The sequence below is a fragment of the Panthera onca genome, chromosome B1 (assembly GCF_046562875.1).
Source record: "Panthera onca isolate mPanOnc1 chromosome B1, mPanOnc1 haplotype 2, whole genome shotgun sequence".
In the NCBI taxonomy this organism is placed as follows: Eukaryota; Metazoa; Chordata; class Mammalia; order Carnivora; family Felidae; genus Panthera; species Panthera onca.
Genome location: NC_138342.1, coordinates 141254055 through 141265408, shown reverse-complemented (window position 1 = coordinate 141265408; position 11354 = coordinate 141254055). Strand labels below are relative to the sequence as shown.

Sequence of the window (11354 nt, the reverse complement as noted above, 5' to 3'; positions counted from 1 at the left end):
ATACTTTACTTGTGAAAATGTGGAGACGGGACAGGATGGGGCAAAGAGATAGTAACTAGAATATTCTGACCTACGGAAATATTGTTACATAACAATGGTGTATGCCTGAGGACATGGCCCTGATTAGCCTCACTTAAAATCTAAAAATAAAAAGTCGTGTGGAAACTGAGGAGAATTTTATTCTGGATTGGCCTTGTGTGTAGTCTGTATGTCACTAATTCCTCTGTTGTTAGTCTCCGTAGGAAAAATATCCCAAAGTGGGTTTTATGGCTTCTCTTCTCTACAACTAGGTGAAGAACTGTGAAGATCATTCTCTCCTATTTCTTCAAAAGGCCCATGCTCATCAAGAGGCTAGAGAGAGGAGTGTGGATTCAGGAACCCGAGTTATCGAAAGCCCATGTACTGGGTAAGCAGAGCTTTGCAGGCAGTTTGCTACAATGTGAATTACAGATAGTTACCTAATAAAGGGAACGGCTATTTTATTTCTTCTTTTTGTTTGGAATGTGTCTTTCATATATCTGTGCTCTGTGAGCCTATGTCTGTGTTCATGAGGTGATATTTTATTCAGTATTGTGGTGACATTAAAGCTTGTTAAGTCAGGCTCTAAATCAGACTCTAAGTCAGGCTGGTTAAGTTCTCTAAAAAAAATTCTCAAATTATTACAGCCAAAGTGTAACCAATGTTACACTGAGAATCATGAATACAATTCAAATAAATACAAAATAAAAAATGTATTCTTTAGTTCAACTTAAAAGTTAAAATGTAATATTTAAAACAGTGGTTTGTATCACTATTTTGTCATAGTCATTTTTATGATACTAAAAGAACTATGTGAACTACGTTTCTAATTATCATTTAATCTCAATAGGGTTTAAATTTATAACTTTCTAAAGAAAAAGGCAGCCATTTTAATTTCTGCATCTGCAAAAGTAACGTTACATGAGGCCAGATGTGTGAATTACTTGAAGTTATATGGAAAATTTTGTCTAGGGAATATTAGAAGGATAAGGGTTTGAAAAAATAAATATGCCATTGTATTCCCCAATTTTCAGTATTACTATACTAATAACTATTAGAAACTAGGAGTGAAAATGCTAATATTCTTCTAATTATAAGTTATGGGCAGCACAATATGTTCCTAATAGCACTACATGCTTTGTTCATATTCAGTAGTGTAAGGAAAAAAATTAAAACCACTCAGTTTAACACGGTTGCATGTCAGTAAAGCTTAGCTGCTTTTAAGCTCTTCTTCAAAACTAAACCCGACAGGCTGGTTTAAAAATATCTACCCATAATCTCTGCCTCATAGGTGTCTATGTTTCTGTAAGGTAAAAAGCATCAAGAAGGTCAATGAAATGTGCAGAAAGAGTAAGAATAACTGGAAACACTTACCTGTGGTTAGCCTGCTCTGTCTGAATATAACAGAGTGTAATGGCTTACAGTGGTGAATTGAGTCATCAAATTTATTTACTGATAGTCCATCTACTTGCTATTTTAGATCAATTCACAACTTTCAGGGAGAAATAATTTCATAAACTGGAAAAGAGAATTAAAGATGAAATATAATTCTAGAAAACAATTCAAGAAAAAAATTTACTGAGTTTGAGAAAAACATCTTTTGATGTCACACTAAACTTAATTCTAGACCACACACAAATATTTTTATTCTTTTTAAAAACTGTTGGAAATTGAAATAATCATGGGCTTATTTGGAAATAATTTAATTACCTTGGATCACATATCAAGTCATAAACATGAACTGCATATTTAGTGGTTATAGAACTTAGAAATAAGATTTCATCAACCAACATTCTAACCAGCCTATTCTAAAAGTTAGTAATTATATGCTTTATGACCTTCTCCATGTACTCTCTGCCTGTGAAGTTGTTCCCCAAAATATTTTCAATAGAATTTGACAATTAAAATGGTGAAGTTTCAAATACCTGATTAGAGAATCTCCTAATCTTTTGCATTGACCAGATCATTTCATATGGCTTATCACTAACCTGTGGAGTGAGATGATTACAGACCCATTGTTTCTACCTTGTTTTGCTCTCTGGAAGATGAACAGAGATGGCACCAGATTTTTTTCAAATCCCGCACTCACTTTGTACAAATACAAATGCAGACAAAACATTGCTCTGAAATGTACTTTAGCAATGAACAAATGATAGATCTGAGACTCAGATAAAGGTATTTGCCTCAGGTTGTGAAGACAGCATTGGAGCTGAGACGAAAGCGAAGATTTCCTGGTTCTTAGTTCAGCGATCTCACAGTACACTGTTGAGGCATCAGAATTTGTTTTAATTGTGGGAAGGAAATATAAAAGTACTACACTGTGATTTTCAGAACTATTTATGGACTTCCATAGGACACAGTTTCCAAATTATTTTGGAAACTTAAGTTAACACCTGCTACTTTTATTTTTATTTTTTTTTAATTTTTTTTTCAACTTTTTTTTTTTAATTTATTTTTGGGACAGAGAGAGACAGAGCATGAACGGGGGAGGGGCAGAGAGAGAGGGAGACACAGAATCGGAAACAGGCTCCAGGCTCCGAGCTATCAGCCCAGAGCCTGATGCGGGGCTCGAACTCACAGACCGCGAGATCGTGACCTGGCTGAAGTCGGATGCTTAACCGACTGCGCCACCCAGGCGCCCCGACACCTGCTACTTTTAAATAAAGGAAAACATTTTCATTATTTATACAATTTTCCTGCTTCCACTAGAAGTGCCAAACAGTACACAAGCTGTCAGTATCTCCATTAAAAAAATACAACAGAAAGGGGTTTAAAAAGTTTTATTAGGGAAATGAGGAGCTTAAGTAGAGCCTGTTATGCCCAGAATTCGTGATCCCCAAAGACCACTAGGGAGCCGAGTCGGATGCAAAAGCAAAAGAGCCTTTATTCGAGCTAGCTTGAGCTCAATCCCCTACCTGCACCGACGCAGCGGTGAGATACCAGGGAGAGAGAGCGAGTTTCAAAAGCATAAAGGTTTTATAGGGGTCTAGGGGCAGTTGGTGAGGTAATGGCTGTGGCCTCGGCCGATTGGCTGGGGAAGGGTCGGAGTCCTGCTACGCAGGTCGCTGGGCATGTTTTGATCAGTAAGTTTGAATGGGTGAGCGGGAGGTTACTCAAGGGGAGGAGGCACGGTCTGAGGTTTCTGCGATTTTCCCAGAAAAGGGGTCATGTCAGGGACATAGTCACTCAAGGTGGAGAACACAGAGCAAGATGGAGTCGGCCGGTGTAGGCCCGCCCATTCAGAGCCCAAGTTGTGGCTCTGCTTTCTCCAGTTGGATGTGGTTGGTTACTAATTTCCATAGTTTGATCACCTTTTATATTCCCATAGGTACTACACTGTACAGAAACCCCAAGAAGAGTGAGCAGCAAGTTAAACATCTTTTACTAAGGTTAGCATATTTAAAAAGAAACAAGAAATGCATTTGGCTGGATTTCAGCGTCTTTTCAGTGAATTGTTTCAATAGCAATGCTGTTGCCAGTGGATTTTAAATATCTTAAAAGAGTTTACAGGTGCACACCAAAATTCTGTAACAGCCCATGGTCATTTGGAGCTCAGTGGGTAAGCGCTAATGTCAAGGGTTCTAGCCTGTATTTTCCCTGAAAGCACAAACACATGATATGATAGAACTTGAATTCACACTTGCCTTGTCAGATAGACCGAGGCACATAAAAGTTGGTTAGCAAGAAATGATATTGAACTTACCCTTAGCTTTCCCAGTAAAGAGAAGTTCTTATAGGAACTACTTGTTGGGAACCACAATTTGGCCTTGGCATCCTCAGGTCAAGCTGAAAATCTTAGCTGCTGTCTGACTACAAATTGCCATTTTGAGTGGCTTGCATGCATAGTAACCATGAGTCCATACTTACTAGATATGATTCTAATTGCAGTTAGATGCATGATGACTGTAGTAGTGTATTATCAAGGAACCAGTGGTTTGCAAACCTACAAATATTTTTGTTGGCAACACTGCTGTGGTTTTTAAATCTAGAAAAAAAATGTAATGAGTAAGTTTTGGTGGGACATTTTCCTCTCACTACTGTCACTTGGTACAATGCAATGAGAATACACCCAGATCTTAAAATTGGGTACCTGTATCTTACCTCAGCTAGATAACAGTTCTCCCTGTTTACTTTGTGATGTGTCAGAGTTACAAACTTTCACTATAAAGGGCAAGATAGGAAATATTTTAGTTTTCCAGGCTATGTGGTCTCTGTCACAACCACTAGACTCTGCTGTTATAGTGCAAAAGTAGCCACGTGCAGTAGGTAAATGAATGAGCGGGACTGTGTTCCAGTACAACTTTATCCACAAAATCAAGAGGTGGGCTGGATTTGGCTGACGAGCGGTAGTTATAGTAACATATCTAGAGTGAGAAAACTCTTCTTAAAAAATCCCTAAACTTTAAAAGTCTCTTTGCTTCAACCCCTGGTAAAAGCATTCCATAGAATGAGTTTTGCAAAAATAGCTATTTTAACTTTATTTCAATTCATGGGATATGTGAAGATATATTAAGGTTAGTTGGTGGGAAGTAAAAGAAAAAAAAATTGGCCATTATTTTCTTCATTGAACAAATTTTAAAGGAGTATAAGAGTTGTTTTTTTTTTTTTTTTTTTTTTTTTGCAGAGATTACAAAATACATTTAACTGATTTGTCAATGTCAAAAGATAGAAGTAATGAATTTAGATCACTACAGTCAGGAAGTCTACTAAACAGAATGAATTATCCAGCCCATTAATTTAAGAATTGGCTTGTGTTGTGAGAACTTCTCTAGTTATTGATACTTTCATTTGTATTTTGGTCAATAGAAGGATGACTTGCTATTAAAATTGACCTCTTAGATCTTGGGGAAAAAAACACTAATTGATAATTCCTATTTTAGAGGCATATGTTTTGTCATCTGAATTTGCTAAGAATTTGTAATACCACTAGATAAATAAATAAGAATTGGCCAAGAATGTTGCTTATGGAAAGCCAGGGACCCTGCCAGATTTAAAAAAAAAATCATATATAGGAAAATTTGACATATTCTGCCTCTATTCTGACATGCTATTTTTATGAATATTTCATTTGAGTTTTAGTCTCCATTTAGAGAACAGAAGCTAGGAGAGTATTGTTTCTAGATACACTATATTTGTGTTGTTATAACTTACATGACAAGTAGACTGACAAGGGCTGAGGAGGTTTAGGATCAAGAATGAAGTTGAAGGGTATGATGAAAATAATAGAACCAATATGCCTGATAGTTTAAATAAGTTTATTATAGGTTCAATTATGAGTGGAAAATTAATAGAAAAGTTTTGTTAAAAAAGGAACATGATAAGCAGGTATGTAAAACTTGATTTAATCATATTCCAGTTCTAGAAAAGGCAAGGTGTGATAGCCAACCTCCAGGATGGTGCTCAATGTTCCTGCCTTCTGGTATTCAGTCCCTTTGTTTAGTACCGTACCACAATGAATAAATACTGACCTATAGAATGTGTAAGAAATAATGATATGTGACTTTTTAGGCTAGATCATAAAAGGTGTTTTGACATCTGCTTTGCTCTCTTTAGAATTGCTCATTTATTTTAAGGTCTATGTTTAAAGTGTGTAACATGATGATTTGATATACATATACATGATAAAATGATTAGTCAAGCTAATGAATGTATCATCTCCTCACATAGGTACCGTTTTGTGTGTGTGATAAGGGCATTTGAAATCTACAGTATTCCATACAACATGATTGTCTAGGGTCACCATGGTATACATTAGATCTCTAGACTTATTAACCCTACATAACTGCAACTTTGTACCCTTTGAACAATATCACCCCCCCACCCCCATAAACAGCTTCTGATAACCACTGTTTAACTCTCTGCTTCTATGAGTTTGACTTTTTTTTTTTTTTTTATAGATTCCTCATATAAGAAAGATCATAAAGCATTTCTTTGTCTGGCTTATTTCCTTCAGGTTTATGTTGTCACAAATGGCAGGATTTCCTTTTTTTCTCATGGCTGAATAACATCCCAAGTGTGTGAGTGGGGGTGGGTGTGCGTGTATACATACAAATTTATATACATATATATACATATATGTATATGGACATTTTCTTTATTTATTCCTCTGTTGACAGACATTTGGGGTTTTTTTCATATCTTGGCTACTGTAAATAATGCTACAGTGGACATGAAAGTGCAGATATTTTAAGATACTGTTTTCATTTCTTTTAAATATATACCCAGAAGTGGGATTGCTGAATCAAATGGTAGTTCTATTTTTAATCTTTTGAAGACCTTTATACTATTTTCCAGAGTGGCTGCACCAATTTACATTCCCACCAACAATGTACAGAAGTTCCCTTTTCTTGACATTCTTGCCAGCACTTGTTATCTTTTCTCTCTAGGATCATAGCCATTTAAGAAGTGTGAGAGGATATTTGTCTATAGTTTTGTGGGGGCAGAGAGGGTACTTTTAAGATTACTTTTCTTCATCACTGATTTTTAAAAATTTGTTTATGATGTGTCTTGATGAAACATTTTTCATATACCTTGTTCTTGAGGTTTGTTGAGATTCTGGGTCTGAGGGCTTAAAATTTTCACCAAATTTGGGAAGATATCAGCCATTATTTCTTCCAACTTTTTTTTAAAAAAACATTTAAATCCAAGTTAGTTAACATATATATAACACCCAATGCTCATCCAAACAAGTGCCTTGCTTAATGCCCATCACCCATTTATCTCATCCCCCTGCCCAACACCCCTCCAACAACCCTGTTTGGTCTCTATATTTAACAGTCTCTTAAGGTTTGTCTTCTTCTCTCTTTTTATCTTACTTTTCCTTCCCTTCCCTATGTTCACCTGTTTTGTTTCTTAAATTCCACATATGAATGAAATCATATGATATTTGTCTTTCTCTGACTGACTTCTTTTGCTTAGCATAATACGTTCTAGTTCCATCCATGTTGTTGCAAATAGCAGGATTTCCTTCTTTTTGATCACAGAGTAATATTCTATTTTGTGTGTGTGTGTGTGTGTGTGTGTGTGTGTGTGTGTGTGTGTGTCTGTACACACCACATCTTCTTCATCCATTCATCAGTTGATGGGCATTTAAGCTCTTCCCATAGTTTGGCTATTGTTGATAGTGCTACTATAGACATTGGTGTGCATGTGCCCCTTCAAATCAGAATTTTTGTATCCTTTGGATAAATACCTAGTAGTACAATTGCTGGGTTGTAGGGTAATTACAATTTCTTCAGAGAGGCTGCACCAGTTTGTATTCCCATTAGCAGTGTGAAAGTGTTTCCCTTTCTTTGCATCCTCGCCAGCATCTATTATTTCCTGAGTTGTTAATTTTAGCCATTCTGATAGGTGTGAGGTGGTATCTCATCATGGTTTTGATTTGTATTCCACTGATGATGAGTGACATTGAGCATGTTTTCACATATCTGTTAGCCATCTAGATGTCTTCTTTGGAAAAGTGTCTACTCATGTCTTTTGCCCATTTCTTCACTGGATTATTTGTTTTTTTGGATGTTGAGTTTGGTAAGTTCTTTATAGATCGTGGATGCTCTTTATCTGATATGTCATTTACAATATCTTTTCCCATTCCACTGGTATCCTTTTAGTTTTATTGATTGTTTCCTTCACTGCACAGAAGACTTTTATCTTGATGAGGTCCCAATAGTTTATTTTGCTTTTGTTTCCCTTGCCTCTGGAGACGTGTTTAGTAAGAAGTTGCTGCAGCCAAGGTCAAAGAGGTTGTTGCCTGTTCTCTCCTCTAGGATTTTGATGGTATCCTGTCGCACAAGTAGTTCTTCATCAATTTTGAGTTTATTTTGGTGTATGGTGTAAGAAAGTGGTCCAGGTTCATTCTTCTGCGTGTCATTGTCCAGTTTTCCAACACCATTTGCTGAAGAGACAGTCTTTTTTTCCACTGGATATTCTTTCCTATTTTGTCAAAGATTAGTTGGCCATACACTTGTGGGTCCATTTCTGGGTTTTCTATTCTGTTCCATTGATTTATGTGTTGGTTTTTGTGCCAGTACCATAATGTCTTGAAGTCCAGAATAGTGATGCTTCAGCTTTGGTCTTCTTTTTCAACATTTCAACATTATTTCTTTTTCAACATTACAACGTTCAACATTACTCTATTTGGGGTCTTTTCTAGTTCTATGCAAATTTTAGAATTACTTGGTATAGCCTGTGAATAATGCTGATTTTATTTCGGTAGGGATTGCATTGAAGGTGTAGATTGTTTTCAGTAGTGTCAACATTTTGACAATATTTGTTCTTCCAGTCCATGAGCATGGAATGTTTTTCAACTTGTGTCTTCTTCAACTTCTTTCATAAGCTTTCTATAGTTTTAAGTGTATGTATTTTTCACCTCTTTGGTTAGGTTAATTCCTAGGTATTTTATGGTTTTTGGTGCAATTGTAGATGGGATTGATTTCTTATTTTCTCTTTCTACTGCTTCATTATTGGTGTATAGAAATGCAACCAACTTCTGTACATTGGTTTTATATCCTACGACTTTGCTGAATTCATGGATCAATTCTAGCAAGTTTTTTGGTGGAGTCTTTCAGGTTTTCCATGTAGAGAATCATATCATCTATGAAGAGTGAAAATTTGACTTCTTCCTTGCCTATCTGGATGCTTTTTATTTCTTTGTGTTGTCTGATTGCTGACGCTAGGACTTCCAACACTAGGCTGAACAGCAGTGGTGAGAGTGGACGTCTTGTCGTGTTCCTGACCTCAGGGGTAAAGTTCTCAGTTTTTCCCCCAGGGATGATGATATTAGCTGTAGCTCTTTCATATATGGCCTTTCTAATCTTGAGGTATGTTCTTTCTACTCCTACTTTCTTGAAAGTTTTTATCAAGAAAGGGTGCTGTATTTTGTCAACTATTGAGAGGATCATGTGGTTCTTGTCCTTTCTTTTATTAATGTGATGTATCATGTTGATTGATTTGTGAATATTCAACCAGCCCAGCAGCCCAGGAATAAGTCCAACTTGATCATTTGAATACTTTTTTTTTAAGGCATTGCTGGATCCATTTTGCTAGTATCTTTTTGATAATTTTTGCATCCAGGTTCATCAGGGAAATTGGTCTATAGTTCTCCTTTTTAGTGGGGTCTTTGGTTTTAGAATCAAGGTAATGCTGGCCTCATACAATGAGTTTAGAAGTTTTCTTTCCATTTCTATTTTTTGGAACAGCTTCAAAAGAATAGTATTGATTCTCCTCCTCCTCCTCCTCCTTTTAGTATTGACTTTTCTTTAAATGTTTGGTAGAATTCCCTTGGGAAGCCACCTGACCCTGGACTTTTGTTTGTTGGGAGATTTTTTATTACTGATTCAATTTCTTTACTGGTTATGGGTCTGTTCAAATCTTCTATTTCTTCCTGTTTCAGTTTTGGTAGTTTGTATGTTTGTAGGAATTTGTTCATTTTTTCCAGATTGCCCAATTTGTTGGCATCTAATTGCTCATAATATTCTCTTAGTATTATTTTGTGTTTCTGCTATGTTGGTTGTGATCTCTCCTCTTTCATTCGTGATTTTACTTATTTGGGTCCTTTCCTTTTTCTTTTTGATAAATCTGGCTAGGCAATGGACAGTTCATCTAAGCAGAAAATCAACAAGGAAACAATGGCTTTGAATGACACACTGGACCAGAGGGACTTAACAGATATATTCAGAACATTTCATCTTAAAGCAGAAAAATACACATTCTTCTCAAGTGCACATGGAACATTCTCTAGAATAGATCACATAAGAGGTCACAGATCAGTCCTCAGCAAGTACAAAAAGATCTAGATCATACCCTGCATATGTTCAGACCATAACACTACAAAATGTGAGGTCAAACACAGGAAAAATTTTGGAAAGACCACAAATACTTGGAAATTAAAAAACATCCTTCTAAAGAATAAATGGGTTAGCCAATAAATTAAAGACAAAATTAAAAAGTACATGGAAGCCAATGAAAATAAAAACACGACAGTCTTAAACTTTTGGAATGAGGCAAAGACAGTCATAAGAGGGAAGTAAGTATATAGCAATCCAGGCCTTCCTAAAGAAGGAAGAAATGTCTCAAATACACCATCTAACCTTACAACTAAAGGAGCTGGAAAAAAACCAGCAAATAAGGCCCAAAACCAGCAGAAGGTAAATAAAGAGCAGAAATCAATGGTATTGAAATCAGAAAAACAGTAGAAAAGATTAAAAAAAAAAACAGGAGCTTGTTTTTTGAAAGAATTAACAAAATTGATAAACTCCTAGGCAGATCTATCAAAGAGAAAAAGGAAATGACCCAAATAAGTAAAATCTTCAATTTTCATTCTGCTCCCCTCCCGACTTCCATGGGTCAGGCTCATTTTTTCTCATTCCATAGCTCATGTCACAGTTTTTTTTCTTAGTCTTATTTCTTTCATTTTAGATAGCTTCTACTACAATGTCTTTATAATCATTAATATTTTCTTATGCAGTGTTTAATCTACTGTTAATTTCATTCAGTGTATTTTTTCCATGTATTTCTTTTTCATTTCCAGAAGTTTGATCTGGATTCTTTACTTGTCTTCTATGTTTCTTATTATGCTCATACTTTTCTCTACCTTCTTGAATATATGGAGCATATTTATAATAGATGTTTCAGCATTCTTGTTTATTAATTCAGTTTATCATCTGTATCATTTTTGCATCCCCTATAGTTATTTACTCATTGCACATTGTGTTTTCCTGCTTCTTTGCATACCTGTTATTTTCTGATCGAATTCTAAACTAGACATTGCAAATTTTACCTATTACATGCCAGAGATATTGTTTTGATTTCTTTAAATATTTCTTTGCCTTTATTCTGGGGTGGAATTAAGTTACTCGGAAATAATTTGATCCTTCTAAGTCTTATTTAGAAGTTTTGTTAGATGGTCCAGGACAGCTTTTAATCTGGGCTAATTTCATATCAGCACTATGGCACAATATCCTTATAAAGACTCTTCGTGATGCCTCATGTGTTAGAAAGTCTCTCCATTCTGGCTGGTTAGAACATGAGCTATTCTTGGTCCTTTTTAAGCTCTATGGATTTCTACTCCTTTTGAGTGGTTCTTTCCCCAGAGACAGAGTTTCTCTAATGGCATGCACTGATCAGTGATCAAGTAAAGACACAAAGAGGACCCCATGCATATCCCCACAACCCTCTTCCTCCTCCCGCCCCTCCGTGCAACGCTCTCCTCTTCAGTTCTCTGCCTTAACAGTTTTAGCTACTGCCTTTCTGAACCCTGAACTTTGTCTTCTCAACTCAAGAAAACCACTGAGTTCTGTTTGGGTTCCCCCTCTCTATACTGCAACTTGAAAACTCTCTCC

The 11354-nt window shown here is 36.1% G+C and overlaps 1 long non-coding RNA gene across 2 annotated transcripts in view; it reads left to right on the top strand.

Annotated features, from left to right (window-relative positions):
* The first annotated feature begins 268 nt into the window (after positions 1 to 268).
* The window catches only part of LOC132691950 (uncharacterized), a 68604-nt gene continuing 57518 nt past the window's right edge, over positions 269 to 11354 (top strand). The window contains exons 1-2 of one of the 2 annotated variants that reach the window (XR_009616102.3): positions 269 to 406; positions 3347 to 3407. This is a non-coding gene — a long non-coding RNA (uncharacterized LOC132691950). The remainder of the gene's footprint in view (positions 407 to 3346; positions 3408 to 11354) is intronic. The other variant, XR_009616101.3, reaches the window with a different exon arrangement.